The sequence below is a fragment of the Salmo salar genome, chromosome ssa22 (genome assembly GCF_905237065.1).
Source record: "Salmo salar chromosome ssa22, Ssal_v3.1, whole genome shotgun sequence".
In the NCBI taxonomy this organism is placed as follows: domain Eukaryota; kingdom Metazoa; phylum Chordata; class Actinopteri; order Salmoniformes; family Salmonidae; genus Salmo; species Salmo salar.
This window is the reverse complement of record NC_059463.1, coordinates 33,229,090-33,245,250: the sequence shown is the minus strand read 5'-3', so window position 1 is coordinate 33,245,250 and position 16,161 is coordinate 33,229,090. Positions and strand designations below refer to the sequence as shown.

Genomic DNA, 16,161 nt, shown 5'->3' with positions numbered 1-16,161 from the left:
TAGGTGTATTAAAACTTTGACCGGTAGTGTACGTCTGTATACTGCATGGAGTGTCACAATCGAAATGCATCAATGCAAATATGATCAAATGAGAGGTCTGTTACAAACATAGAGGAATGGCATCGTTCATGGAGAAACTAACTGACACAAAAGATGTTTAGAAAGTCCAAAGGAGAAGAAAAAGAGGAGGAATGAAGGAAAAAGGGGAAAGAATATAGATTGGTAGGGTTATGATGAAGACAGTGGTGGCCAGAGAACGAGTACGAAAGAGGCAGTTTCAGGGGAAATAAGTACAAACTAGGTCTGAGAGGATGAGACAGAGAAGAGAGAAGTCTAATTTCTGTAATTTTTTGAAAGTGCAAAATAGTGCAATGCCATAAATCAGTCCATTCCACCATAAAGAGTCTCTGTGTTCTCTCTGCCTGCCTGAACCGATGGCCAGTCTGCCCAGGGAATTGTGCCCAACACATGGGCACACTTAACGCATTACAACATGCATGCTTTTCCCCATCTTCTAAGGCCAATCTTCATGAGACTCCAAGGCACGTCTGTAAAGTCTGGATATTTCCATGTTGAGGTCAAGTGGTCAGGGAAAAACTGTTGGTTTTGATTGACAAGGATGCAGAGCCTTAAACATTTGCTGTCTTGCATCTTCTAAATAATTTCATCAATCTCTCTCTCTCTCCATGTCTCTGGCGTTCTGTCCCACCCCCCACAGAGTGACGTGATAAGTGGGGTCATTCTCTCTGGTGGAGCTGTGGTAAACACACAGGAGCCAAAGAACGCAATGTTTTTTGGGGCCTGATGCAATTTATGAATCAGAGGTAGGGGAGATGGAGGGAGAGAGAAAGAGGGAGAGAACGATAGAGGAGGAGTGGGAGAGAGAGGGGGTGAGAAGGAGAGGGAGAGAGAGGGATGAGAGAGAAAGAGAGGGAAGGGTGAGGAACTTACAGTACCCTCTCAAACCAGGGGAAAAAATGTCCATGTATTAACGTGTACAGTGGAAAAACACACACTCACGTACACTCGCTCTGCAGTGACCTGTTCCACACACTGGGGGGCACCGCAGGGGCAGTAGCATGGTATATCGTGCAAGCATGCGCACACACTCTTACACAAAAAGACCATAACACAACAAACACAGAAAACGCACACATGACCACAAACACATACTCCTAATCCTTCTCTCCTTCCCTCCCCCTCTCTATCTGTTTTTCTCTCAGTCTCTCTCCCTCGTTCACAGAGCTAGTTAATTACAGCCTACTGCAGCGGGCTGCCTCAGACCACCGCTAATTTAAAGTTCCATTCCAGTAAACTGTTCCACATGTGGGGCCAGGCTGGCTGGCCAACCCAGCCACGTTACAGGAAGGATACACACACACGCACACACACAGACACACACAGACACACACAGACATACAGCTTTATTTTCGTAAAATTTCAGGACTTTTTGCAGAGTAAAAATGTTTGACCATTAAAAATCCTATTTTCCCTAAAACCTAACCCTACCCCTAACCCTAACCTTAACCTTAACCTTAACCCTAACCTTAAACTCAAAACCCTAAACCTAACCCTTAAGCTTAAAAAAGCATTTGAACAAATTCTTGACATGAAAAAAGTCCTGAATTTACAAAAAAGTTATTGTTTTCAGGACATTCTGGTGAATTGTTAGGACATTGGGGTCCTGATAAGGTACAAAAGAAAAAAGAAAGCACACATGCACACACACGCACACACACACGCACACACACACACACACACACACACACACACACACTGTAGTTCATATACCATATCATACCAATGCCTAGTGTACAATACGTAGAGCCCTGAGTTTTACTTAGTCAGCTCACAACCACCTGCAGGTATTCTTACCCTTCAATCCAATACATTCAATCCACTAAATCTAACCAGTGGATACTCTACACCCCCTATCCATACCCTGACCCCATCTATCATTACCACTGCTGTTAAAGATACCCTCTCTCTCTTCCATCTCTTCTTCCTGTTTCTATGCCCCTCTTCTCCAACCACCTCTTCCTCCATCTTTAAACCTCCCTTTCTCAACCATTACCAATCAGTCCACGCACTACATCCCCCTCCCTTTCTACATCGCTCATCTGCCAGGGTTTTAATCTGGTTCTCATTGTTCTCTTTGTTCCATCAGGTCTGTCATCAGGCCTAGCTCTGACCCGGCGGTTTACGGGATGTTATGGTTTTCTTCTTTTGTTTGCGTTTGTCTTGTTGTGTTCTGTTCTGAATAACCAACCCCTTAACTCATTATTCAGCAATCACACACATGCATGCACACGCAAACGAAAGCATGAACTCTGTTTTTCAAGCCATAATTCTTATTTTTGAAATGTTGGATCTTCAGGGTTTTCGATTCTCTGTAAGAGCCAATGTGGGCTCTGGCCTCCAAATGTTTTTACTGAGAGGGAAAAAGGCTTTTGGATTCCAGAGACAAGAATCTCTTATATGTCAGAAGTATGATGGGATGGTATGAACTGGAATAGATTGATGTCCAATGTCCAAATGAAAGTAAGTGGTGCAAAGACCAAATCCCTTCAGACACACATACACTGATCCTAAGCATCCTTATGGGGAAGTGTTTGGTGGGAACCAGGGTCAGTCTGAGGCTTCAGTATGGAGGAGAGATAAAGTTAATACGGGATGTGTCGAACCACTTCCAATAGGCTTAGTCACACAATTCACACAATAAGAACCACGTTTCTCTCTAGTACAATGAAAGAAAGAGAAAAATAAGGAAAGAAAGAAAAGCAGGGAAGGAAAAAAAGTGAAAAGCGAAAGAAGATGGAAAAGAGAAAGAAAGAGTTTGTTTCAGGCATCTGGAGCCTTTCCTCCATTCGTAGGAGGTGAGTAGTGTTTCATAAATTACTCCCACATTGAGAGCTGGATCAATAATAAAAAGAGAGGACTGTGATGAAGAAAGACGGAGGGAGGACAGATGGGGTAGTGGAATAGCGGACATCAAAATAAAGAAACAGTTTTATTTCCCCCAATAAACCCACAACATAATGAGACTCCAAGCGAGGAAATGTTTATTTTTCTCTAATGAGTCACGCCATCCTGGGCATTCGCTCTCTCTCTCTTTCTTTATCTCTCTCTCTCTCTCTCTCTCTCTCTCTCTCTCTCTCTCTCTCTCTCTCTCTCTCTTCATCCATCTCTATCCCTGCCTTCAGGGGGAACACACCTTGGGCAGGGCAACAAAAGTGTAGCTGTGCGTCTCTGTGCCTCAATGCTGCCTTTATGAGGCAGGGCTGGGTGTCGGGTCAGACTGGGCTGTCTGGCCCTGCTGAGAGACGCACACATACACACACACGCACACACACACACACCACCCTGCTCTAGTGTCAGGATACCAGGGTGTGTGTGTGTGTGTGTGTGTGTGTGTGTGTGTGTGTGTGTGTGTGTGTGTGTGTGTGTGTGTGTGTGTGTGTGTGTGTGTGTGTGTGTGTGTGTGTGTGTGTGTGTGTGTGTGTGTGTGTGTGTGTGTGTGTGTGTGTGTGGAGGGGGTTAAGTTAAGGGGGGCTGTCTCAGTGATCTCATCCCCGACCATCTCCCCATGTCCCGACCTGATTCAACCTGCCACTGCCTGAGCCACCCCTCATCACACATACACACACTCACACACACACTCACTCACACACACATACACATACACACACGCCAGAGGGGCACCTCTTTCCAAATGGTGAGGAATTTAAAGCAGATATGGTGTGTGTGTGTGTGTGTGTGTGTGTGTGTGTGTGTGTGTGTGTGTGTGTGTGTGTGTGTGTGTGTGTGTGTGTGTGTGTGTGTGTGTGTGTGTGTGTGTGTGTGTGTGTGTGTGTGTGTGTGTGTTGCGGGGCTTTCCATTCCTTCATCTCTTTTCCACCAAGGCCTTTAACTGAGGGGCACACCTCAACACACGCAAAACAAACACAAACGTCTTGCCTCTTCTCACTGGCTTTCTCGTGAAAATTGTTATTTTTTATAACATTATTTGACTAAGGGTCTATAACTGTAAAATGCATTCATATATTGTTACTTTAATGATATACTGTAGCATAGGCTTGTTATAGCCTACGCCCGCCACTGTATATATAACTTTGACCATTGGATATGTTTATTATCCAACTTCTAATTTTCTTTCCAAATAAAACAATCAATAAAAGTCAGTTTAAAAAGTGAACCAGAAATAAAAGCATCCTGAAGTGTTTCCAACTGCATCCTCCTCTCTGGGGCTATGTACTACTGTACTGTGGAAACAGTGTTTTCCAACCGAGCTAAACCCACACAACAACTTGTTTCTGAGGCGAAGCGTACACTTCACTGGGTGATTTTAAGTATCCAGCTTTCATGTGGCCAATGCAACATGCTGAGTAATATGGAGGGATGGTTTAATATGTCTCTAATTACTGACTTAAACACGCGCACACACGCCCACGCACACACACACACATACACACACACACCAGGCCATTACTGAGGTGGGATGTAGAGAGAGCTTTAATCAAACTAACAAAAACTGCACTGTGTGACCCCATGGCTAGACGACTTTAGTTTCACTTTGATAAGTACACTCTTTATTACTTATTAAATCACCTCTCTGCCTGCCAGACATTTCACCTACTGACTTTAGGTTTTCACCTCTGTTCCATGTGTACAGTTAAACAAAGTTTAATTCACTTTCATTCAGAGAGAAACACATGCAGCTCAACTATTCAACATTTTGTCCATAAATATTCTATAGAACAAGACAGTTACGATCTAATACATTTTCCCAACTGGTATTAGAACTGATTCGAATTTCATTTGTCCAAACTGCCAGGTCATACAGTTACTACATACAGTTGACCAGTGGTGGGTTTAGGTATAGGCAACATGGGCAGCCGCCCAGGGTGGCATCTTGCCGAGGGCAGTATGGGGCGCTCGCACAAAATAATGTGTAATGGTGACATTTGCGCGATCGGTTTTCTATCGCTCATTTGCACGTCACGTCAAGGATATCATGTCACTGTGTGAGACTGTGGGTCAATTTAACCTTGTCGGAGTGGGTGCACTGATTCTAGTTTGTGAGCAAGGCAGGCTACGGCCTGGGAAGGTCTCCCACTCAGAAGTACGAGATGGGGAGGGGGGCGAGAGTAGGTTGACCTCAGGTCTCCCCACTGGAAACCTGAGGTAGGGGGAGCTGAAGGGGGGGGTTCGCCCAGTGAGCCATACAAGCTAGAACCGCCACTGCAAAAGACAAAAACGCATATAACTGTGTGTGTGTTTGTTTGTTTGTGTGTGTCTATGTGTTTGCGTGTGTGTGTGTGTGTGTGTGTGTGTGTGTGTGTGTGTGTGTGTGTGTGTGTGTGTGTGTGTGTGTGTGTGTGTGTGTGTGTGCGTTTTCTCTCTATGCAGAACAGAAGTGTTGTCTTTTGTGGCTGAGTTAGCACAGGGTCAAACGGTCCACTTGACTCAGACAGCCTGAAGCAGCAGAGTCTGGCTGGAGCTGTATCTGGAGCTGGAGCTGGAGCTGGATGAATAGATCCCAACTGCAGGACCAAAAGACCTGCTTTTACAACTACTACCACTCTTTGTACTGTATGTGACAGCTGGACTCCACCAGAAATATAAATGACCATGTATTATGAGTGCGAATGGGTGAAAAAACACGACTTCAACAGGGGTAATTGGCGAGTGAAATATGGAACATAAACTAAGGTGTTCTTGCGAGTATTAAACACAAATTAAGCAGGATGTGGTACGTTCACAACACACACTCCAAAATACACACTCTGGGAAGTTTCACACACACGGCCACTCGTACAGAGAGCCAGATAAACTCGCACACACACACACACACACACACACACACACACACACACACAGGGTAAATTAACCATGAACAATACACAATTCAATTATAGATTCTCTCTTTCCCAGACAAATAAAAGGCCATAATATAGGAGTTATGATATGCATATATTTGTAATCATGAGGAATCAAAATATAGCTGGCTCTCTAAAACACATGCTACTCTCAGTATCGTAACACCAACATTGTGGTCGAGGTTTGCGAACAATAACTTTCATTTATGAAAGCTATTATGTCGTTAGATTAGCTGTAAAAAATTGCATAAATATGCATAGAAATGTCCTTTATTACTGAGATATTTGGATAACATTTACGACCAAGATGGTAAGTAAAAAATGACGCCCTTTTTACGACTTAACTTCTTTGAGGAAAACTAGACTTTTGTCCTAACAAATACTGTCGTGAATTAAGTGTTTTACTTCATGTGAACATTTTTTATTTTTATTGTGGAAAGTTTTCCCTCATAATCATTCATCATGGTTGTTTAGTTTCTACCTATTTAACCATTCTGAATGCTCACCACAGCTCCTCTCTCCTCTAGCCACAGTCATCTTACTGCATCTCTCACTGTCAAACGGACAGATGGTAAAGAAAGAAACATGGGGTTTTGTTTAGGCAGCAGTAACTGCTTTGCCTATGGAAATTGGAATGTGGTTTAAAAACTAGGCCTAGAAAGTGTTTCTATACTCTCTTCTATACCTTCCACTGCAAACACTGATTTAACCAACATCATATCAAAATAACATAACAGTTACTTGTAGATTTTGTAATACCACTGTTACTCTTACAATAACTGTCACAACCTTTACAATCCCTTACTAACCATGTCATAAATAATGGTAATTACAGATACACCAACAATATTGTTACTCTCCTAATGGTAACTACAGATACACCAACAATATTGTTACTCTCCTAATGCTAACTACAGATACACCAACAATATTGTTACTCTGCTAATGGTAACTACAGATACACCAATAATATTGTTACTCTCCTAATGGTAACTACAGATACACCAACAATACTGTTACTCTCCTAATGGTAATCATAATAGTGACTGCAGCACTAATGATGGTAATGATGATAATAAAGATGTTTAAATCAAACGCACAATGGTGCCATTATGTGGTGTCCACCCCCTCTGGCTGACTCTGGGGTTACCAGGTCGCGACTTAGGTCAACCCATGTCACTTCAGGCTAGGGATAGAGGTCAGGGGTCATGCCTAATTGAGGCATTTGGTAGGCACCTTTTAGCTCTGCTCAAGTGGGTTTGTGTCTGTCTACCCTAGGGCTTGGCGTTACCACCTCTCTTCACCCTCTCTCTACCGCTCTCTCTCTTCTCACTCTTCTCTCTCCCTTCTCCCTCTCGAGGTCGAGGGTTGCATTTCACAACAGAGGGGGGACTAGAGGTGATTTGCTGTGTTTAAAGGACTAGTGGATGTTGATCTGAAGGCAGGCCTGAGGCTGTGATTAAAGTAACACAGATAGAAGACAGCTTCACTGATACAACAGGTGACCAGATGATACAACCTGACCCGATGACAATGACCACCATTCAACAGACTCAAACACAGTGTTAAAGAGCCAAACGGTACATTCTGAGACATACATTTTGAAGTAAATAGCAATGTTCCCACAAAGTGAAGCAGAAACAAAGCATTTTTTTAACAGGAAGAAGAACAGACAGACTTGGAGTAGAACTGTCATTTGGAAAGAGTTAAATATAATTAGTAGCTGCACTCAAGAGAGTTGTTCTCAAACAATGCAGGACCTCCAGCGGATGGTGAAGATGCCCCAGTACATCCCTGAGACCGTGCTCCCACCCAACCAGGACATCTACTCAAAACGGTGCATGAGAAAGGCCTGCAGCATCATCAAGGACCCCACACAACCCAGCCAAGAGCTGTTCACTCCCTTACCACCATGCAGACGGGATTGGAGCATGAGGTCTGATAACAACAAGCTCACAGACTGTTTTCTATCTACAAGCCATCAGACTGCTGAACACTTAAACTGGACTGACCACCTGCTCTGACTCTAGTACACATGCACTCACTTACGCACCCACCCACACACACACACACACACACACACACACACACACACACACACACACACACACACACACACACACACACACACACACACACACACACACACACACACACATTCATGCTACACATATATCACAACTGCAGCTAGCAGACTCTTATTATGATTGCTAAATACTGCAAAATTGTAACACTGGCCCCCCAATCCCCCCTTCCCCAAAACACGTGTAAATATTGGACTATAAATTGTGCCTTTCTGTATTATACTTATGCTAACATGTTTATTCTGTTCTACTGAGCCATTTACTTTTCCATTGAAATTTCCATTGATATTTATAGGAGAAACACAGTGGTTGACACAAGAGGAAAAGAGAAGGAAAGACCTTTTAATTTTAGAGCAAGTAAAGCTGAACATTTGCTGTTACCTATTGTTCCCTCAAACAAAGAAATAAATATATTATTTAGGTTCAGATGTGTGTGTGTTTCTGGGGGGAGGGGGGCAGTTTGAAAGGGGATGGTATGGACAGACAGGTAGGTGAGAGAGAGAGAGAGAGAGAGAGAGAGAGAGAGAGAGAGAGAGAGAGAGAGAAAGGTGATGAAAAGGCTTTGTGTTGACAGATGAGTGGTGACAGTGAAACAGAAAGAAAGAAATAGAGAGAGAAGACCCACAGCATTCTCCGCCTAAGGGCCTGTCATTCTTGAAAAGTGAAGGGAACAAAGACGCAAAGATTGCAATGCAGGTAAAGGAGTTAGGCAGTAATAACCAGCACACAAACATTCCAGATGCGTCGTGTGTGTGTGTGTGTGTTTGTGTGTGTGTGTGAAAAATGTAACATTTGTTAAACGTGTGAGAAAATATTGCGTAGACTCATGCGTGCACATTTTTATAAGTGTGTGTATGCTGGGAATATATCTAAAGCGTGTGGCCAGACAAGACCAGAAACGTCAGTCTGTGTCACGCCCTGACCAGGTGAACTCGGGTATATTGGGTCAGGGTGTGTCATGTTAGGTATTTTTCATTGGTTTGTGTTTGGTTTACGTTTTAGCCTTGTGTAGGCTCTAGGTGGGTTATTTCTATGTTGGGTTCTGTCGATTTCCAATCAGAGACAGCTGTCGCTAATTGTCTCTGATTGGGATCACATTTAAGTTGCTGTTTGTGGGGTGTTGTCTCTTTGTTTGAGCACGTAACGTAGCTGCATTTTTCTTGATTTTTGTGTACATGTTTAATTCCAGTGTGTTGAATAAACATGTGTTCGCTCCCAGCTGCGTTTTGGTCCGCTTCCTCGTCACCAGGCGACGAACGTTACAGAACACCCCACCGAACCAGGACCAAGCAGCGGGAGGAAAAGGAGCGCGAGAGATGGGCTCGCGAGGGGAAGGAGTTCTGGACCTGGGAGGAGATCATGTCGGGGAAAGGACCCTGGCGAAAGGATTCCCAGGTCGAGGAGGTACGGAAAACACCCCCAAGAAAATTTTTGGGGGGGCTAATGGGGTGGTCCGGAAGGGCAGAGGAAGAGCCCAGACCACTGCTCTCGTGGGGGATGACGGCGGAGGAAGAGACGAAGATGATGAGGCAGTTGATTGAGGACCTGCAGAGGGAAGATCTGGAGGAGGAGCCATGGTATGCGGAGTTGCGCGCTGTGTCGCCAGTGCGCCCGCACAGCCCGGTGCGTCCGGTGGACATGCCCAGCACATGCCGTGCTAGGATGGGCATCCAGCCAGGACGAGTGGCTAAACCGGCTCCACGCTTCAGGTCACCAGTACGTGTTCACAGTCCTGTCTGGCCCGTCCCTGCTCCCCGCACCAGGCTAGTGGTGCGTGTCCACAGTCCTGCCCGGCCCGTCCCTGCTCCCCGCACCAAGCCATGGTATGCGGAGTTGCGCGCTGTGTCGCCAATGCGTCCGCACAGCCCGGTCCGGCCCGTCCCTGCTCCCCGCACCAGGTTAGTGGTGCGTGTCCCCAGTCCTGTCCGGCCCGTTCCTGCTCCCCGCACCAGGTTAGTGGTGCGTGTCCCCAGTCCTGTCCGGCCCGTCCCTGCTCCCCGCACCAAGTCAGTGGTGCGTGTCCCCAGTCCTGTCCGGCCCGTCCCTACTCCCCGCACCAGGTTAGTGGTGCGTGTCCCCAATCCTGTCCTGTCCGTCCCTGCTCCCCGCACCAAGTCAGTGGTGCGTGTCCCCAGTCCTGTCCGGCCCGTCCCTGCTCCCCGCACCAAGTCAGTGGTGCGTGTCCCCAGTCCTGTCCGGCCCGTCCCTGCTCCCCACACCAGGTTAGTGGTGCGTGTCCCCAATCCTGTTCCGGTCGACGGCTCCGCTCCGGAGCCTGAGCATGCCGCTCCACAGTGGTCCAGTCCGGGCCAGAGGGGTAGGGTTAAGGTGAAGGTGGGGGAGAGAACACGCCCGGGGCCAGAGCCTCCACCGAGGGTGAGGCGCCCACCCGGGTCCCCCCCCCCTAATAGACTTAAGTTTGGTGCGCCGGGAGTACGCACCGTTGGGGGGGGGGGGTTCTGTCACGCCCTGACCAGGTGAACTCGGGTATATTGGGTCAGGGTGTGTCATGTTAGGTATTTTTCATTGGTTTGTGTTTGGTTTACGTTTTAGCCTTGTGTAGGCTCTAGGTGGGTTATTTCTATGTTGGGTTCTGTCGATTCCCAATCAGAGACAGCTGTCGCTAATTGTCTCTGATTGGGATCACATTTAAGTTGCTGTTTTCCCCACACTGTTTGTGGGGTGTTGTCTCTTTGTTTGAGCACGTAACGTATCTGCATTTTTCTTGATTTTTGTGTACATGTTTAATTCCAGTGTGTTGAATAAACATGTGTTCGCTCCCAGCTGCGTTTTGGTCCGCTTCGTCGTCACCAGGCGACGAACGTTAGTCTGTCAGGTCAGGTGAGTTTGGTTAAAAAACACAGCGCTGACAGACAAGCTTTCACACACTCGCACACAAACACACACATGCACGCATACATAGGAGAGATTAAACTACAAAAGTATACACATTTATACATAAACAAATGCTATCAAAACAAGTTTTTACAACAGCATAAAATTGTACAAAGAAATTTGGCTATATGACTGTTTCCATTTCCAGACCCCCAGAACAGTTACACATAAGAATGAAATACCTACAATATATCTAACCAACTAAACTAATCCCCATATGTGAATCAGGGAATGTAGATAACAAAATGAAGATCATAGTGATGGTAGTCATTGGCGTATGGAATTAAGATCTTGTCACGTCCTGACCAGTTTAAGGGGTTATTTGTTATTGTAGTTTGGTCAGGACTTTTGGTTAATGTTCTATGTTAGTATATTTCTATGTTTGTTCTAGTTTTTCTATTTCTATGTTTAGTTTATTGGGTTGACCTTCAATTGGAGGCAGCTGTTCCTCGTTGCCTCTAATTGAAGGTCCTATTTAGTCCTATGTAGCTGTGTGCCTCACAGGACAGTTTTCTTCTCGTTGTTTTGATTAAGTGTTTGTTTAGGTTTTTCTTCATAATAAAGGAAGATGAGCATACACATTCCTGCTGCGCCTAGGAATTGCTACGACGAACGTGACAGATCACTAAGACACTGATCTAGAGTCAGTTTATCATTTTCAACCCTGATGGTTAGGGATTAGAGAGGGTAAGCTGATCCTAGACCTGTGCTTACCCGTCGGGTGCTAGTGGCTGACCTGGAAGTTCGGTGGGACTGAGAGTATTGTTGCTGAGGGCCATTAGTTGACACTCTCCAGACATCTTGGGTGTGGGAACATTAGTGTTTGGATCTTTGACTTCAAACTCATACCTCCAGCCACACAACACACACACACACACACACACACACACAGAGCTAACTACACTCTTACACTCAATGTTGCTATTCACAGCGACTCACACAAAAAAATGATACAAGTGATTGGCACTTCTCATAAATACCAGGATCACTAACACACAAAGACATGAGTACTCTGACACATCACATATACAGTGAGGAATGACTGTAGTAAAACTCCACTGACTTCCCTCACACAGAGAAACACATCCAGTCTGAGTGACACAGAGTTGTGGAGGTAGAGAATATGAGAACGGGACATCCAGTCTGAGTGACACAGAGAGTTGTGGAGGTAGAGAATATGAGAACGGGACATCCAGTCTGAGTGACACAGAGTTGTGGAGGTAGAGAATATGAGAACGGGACATCCAGTCTGAGTAAGTGACACAGAGTTGTGGAGGTAGAGAATATGAAAAAGGGACATCCAGTCTAAGTGACACAGAGTTGTGGAGGTAGAGAATATGAAAAAGGGACATCCAGTCTGAGTAAGTGACACAGAGTTGTGGAGGTAGAGAATATGAAAAAGGGACTCTCCATGGAGTAAATTTAGACACACTCCGACCATGGTGTCTGCCAAGCACTATATACACACTGCTTTTACTAGAGCTGGCCCTCACTCTGGTGGGACATACACACTGGTGTGTTGTGTTGTGTTCATCTCTTAGGGAAGTGTGTGTGCTCCCTCCACAAAATACAGCGGACAAATATTTTTATAGATAATTAAACGTGGGCTTATGAGTGAAGTTTAGTAATTCATTCAGCAATCCTCCTCCTCATCCTCATCACTCCATGCCAAGACAGTTCCTGGATGTGCTCACTAATATTCCATCAGACATTAGGAAAATAAATCTGGAATAGATTTGTCAGGAGTCCACTACATTGGCAAGGGGCAGGATAGGCATAGCATAGAGCAATATGCCATAGATCAGCACACTGAGGTCAGCACACTATTGCTGATCAGCATTACATCACAGCAAGAAGGAAGACAATAGCTTTGTCCACAGACAATGATAGTAAAAGTTTTCATTTTAAAGCAAACAGTTTACAAGGTTACAATGTTCATACCGTTCATAACTTAATACTGTACATGTATAATACAATTGATGGGTACATGTTGCTTTTGCGAAGAATTGTGCACATGCACACTGTATGAATAAGTCACAAATGTGTGTACGCAGGTGCACACAAACTTGTACACACACGTTCACACATGTAAGCTGGTGCACACACATACACAGTGTCATGGCCATAAGGGGCACAGGGGAACGAGCCCCCTCAGACTTGTCCTCTTTCTTTTTTCCCTTCTCCCCCTTTTTCCCACTCTTGTTTGTGATTTGTCAGATTACTGAATGAATTACTAAACTTCACTCGTAAGTCCATGTTTAATTTTCTATAAAAAGATCTGTCAGCTGTATTTTGTGGAGGGAACACACTGCCCCCCCCCCACCCCACCCCACCCCACCCCAGAGGAGGAGAGAGAGTGTCCAGTAACACACACAGCGTTTCATTTTATTTTAGCTGCCGGTGATGGGCAGGACTCGCAGGAAGTATGTTTGTAAATTCATTTGATCAAGCTATGTAGCCTATTGATTCCTTTTTTATTTATAAAAAAAAACGAAAATGTTTTGTTCATTCTCTGTAATAGCAACTTTATGAAGTTGGCTTTAGCTACCCAGCTAGATACTATCGGTTCCCAATCTCCCAACCTCATCATAGCTACCAAGCCATTTCAGGCTATCAAGTTAGAGTAGCTAGCTTGTCTAACTATCTTAGCTGGCATGCCTGCCGGCAAGGTTGCTAGACTTTAAAAAAGCAAGCAATTAGTAATGCACTGAATAAGACTTGCATTCCTTTGAATCTTTTACTCAGATTTGAGCAGAGATGCAGAGAAGCATATTTAGTTTCTTACATTTTGTATTTACCACCAGTCAGGAGGATACAGACAGCTCAAGAGGTATGCTTAGATATGCAGAAAAATGCTTGGTTTAATTGTAATCTGGTACCTTATGATATGTTATGATATTGATGTATTAATTATGATGTCATGATATGTGCCTGTATTGATGATGTGTGTTATGATCCCATGTACTGTGTTGTAATATGGATGTAATATCCCAGGCATGTTAGTGCAGTATATTGTGATGTGTGATTTACATCAGTCAGAATGGCACCCTCATGTAAATGACAATTGAACAGTTAAAGAGGTATGCTACATAACCTATGTAGAAAAATACATATTTTTTATACATAGAATTAGGCACAATGACTCTTGAAACTTCCACCACCTCCTCCTTTCTCATGTACTTCATGCCCCCTCTAAAATAAGGGTGCATAACACCTCTGAACACACACACACACACACACACACACACACACACACACACACACACACACACACACACACACACACACACACACACACACACACACACACACACACACACACACACAAAGCAGTGGGCAAAGCAGAGGCCCTAATGTCTGAGTACAGAGTTTGTATGGTGGCTGGCCTTGTCTACTCCTACAGTAGCTACCACATAAAGGTCTGTGCTTCTGTGCTGTGTGTGACCATAACATGGGGGTGGAAATATACTGACATGTAAAGAGACATATTATAAAGTAACTGAGTTGGAATTACACTGACATATATGTGCACATATATAATGGCATGGGGAGGAAATATGCTGACATATAAGTACACATACTATAAAGACATGGAGGTGCATTACACTGACAAACAGTATATGTCCCCATAATATAAAAGTTAGTGCAGGCCGATGTCATGTGAGAATATATCGTGTCATGCAACGAATAGGAAACACAGTGTTCATGCCAGTATGTCACATTGGAATTTGAGCATGCTTGAAAAGGAAAAGATAGAAGATGTCATACAATCGGCAACACACACAAGAACGCAAAGAACATACAGAAACCTGAACATATCACACGCACTGGCACTCACGCATACAATACTGCACATGCACTCACACACATAACAATGGTCGAGCACAAGAGCACAAGAAAGAGGAGATCTTTTATTCCTCTCCTTTTTTACGTCTTTTTCACTCACTCGTTTTCCTTCCTCTCTCGCTTTAAATCTCTGTTCTCAATTAAAGCTGTCCTCAGGAAACTCAAACTCTCCCCTTGTAGCGTCCCATTCCTCCCTAAACACACACAAACACTCTGTTTAAATCGTATCCCCGTACACACACACACACACACACACACACACACACACACACACACACACACACACACACACACACACACACACACACACACACTCTCTTGTCTCAGTCCTGCTCTGACATGTTCTCTTTGTCTTTCCTTCTCTCGCAATCCACAGAAAGACTCAGAAAGAAAGAAAAACTGGAAAAAGAGGGATGTTTTCGTCTGTAACGCTCAATCAGAAACCCAAACTCACCGGATCTGGAGTGGGTCTGGCGCACAGACGGACGGATGAAGGAAGAGAGTGAATGGAGAGATGAACAGAGGAGAAGTGTAGTGGAGTTCAGTTCGTCAGTCAGAAGTCCCTCTCAGAGCGAAGAATAAGCACGGCCTGTTGCATTCCGCCTTCCTCTCGCTTTTTCCTTTTCTCGCTCTCTCCCCCTCTCTCACTCCCTTGCTCAGTCACTCACACACTCTCTCTCTCTCTGTTATTGCTCTCTCCTTGCTCTCTCTCTCTCTCTCTTCTTGCTCTCTCTCTCCCCCACTGAAATCATTATGCACTTTGATTCACAAACCCTGCCTCTGTCACGTGATCCAACACTTCAAATATACAGCACATTTTTTACAAGCCACATAATGCCTGAAGGGATGGAAAATAGGGTCCAGAAATCTTAGGTTTCAACTTCTCAGCCCCCCCTCTCTCTTTCCTTCTCCCTCTCTCTCCCTCTTTCTTTGTCTCTCACTCTCCCTTAACTCTCCATCCTACACTTTTGGATTGTCAGTTACCTAACTTTTCTTGGATGATTCCTTTCCTTGACTGTTCCCATACCTCCCTTTATGCATCTTCCTTTAAAAACAAACAATTGTCCACCCAACTTTGTACAAGTGTGTGCACCCGTGTGTGTGCACGTGAATGTGTGTAAAGGTGTGTGTCAGAAATGCCAATTCGTTCATTTTTCTTCTCAGTCCCATCATGCTGTCGTGTTCTATGTTCCTAAGTTCAATTTTAATTTAAAGTTACACACACACACCAGACCAGCTCCAGCCATTTGCATGACTAACGAAGCCATCCGTCTAAAGTGACAATTCACAATATGAGTGAGCAGCCTGTGGGCAAAGCAGAGGCCCTATTGTCTGAGTACAGAGCGTGTGTGGTGGCTGGCTGGCACTCACACACACACCTCACACATATGCTCTGAAACAGTCATTACCTAGCAGACATACACAAACACACACGCAGCAGAAGGCTGTGAACCTTT

The 16,161-nt window shown here is 44.7% G+C and overlaps 1 protein-coding gene across 1 annotated transcript in view; it reads right to left on the bottom strand.

Moving 5' to 3' along the window:
• The window catches only part of LOC106583300 (retinoic acid receptor gamma-A), a 78,341-nt gene extending 62,889 nt beyond the window's left edge, over positions 1-15,452 (bottom strand). The window contains exon 1 of the mRNA XM_014167338.2: positions 15,159-15,452. The gene's annotated coding sequence lies outside the window, so the exon portion shown is untranslated. The remainder of the gene's footprint in view (positions 1-15,158) is intronic.
• Positions 15,453-16,161: the final 709 nt, after the last annotated feature.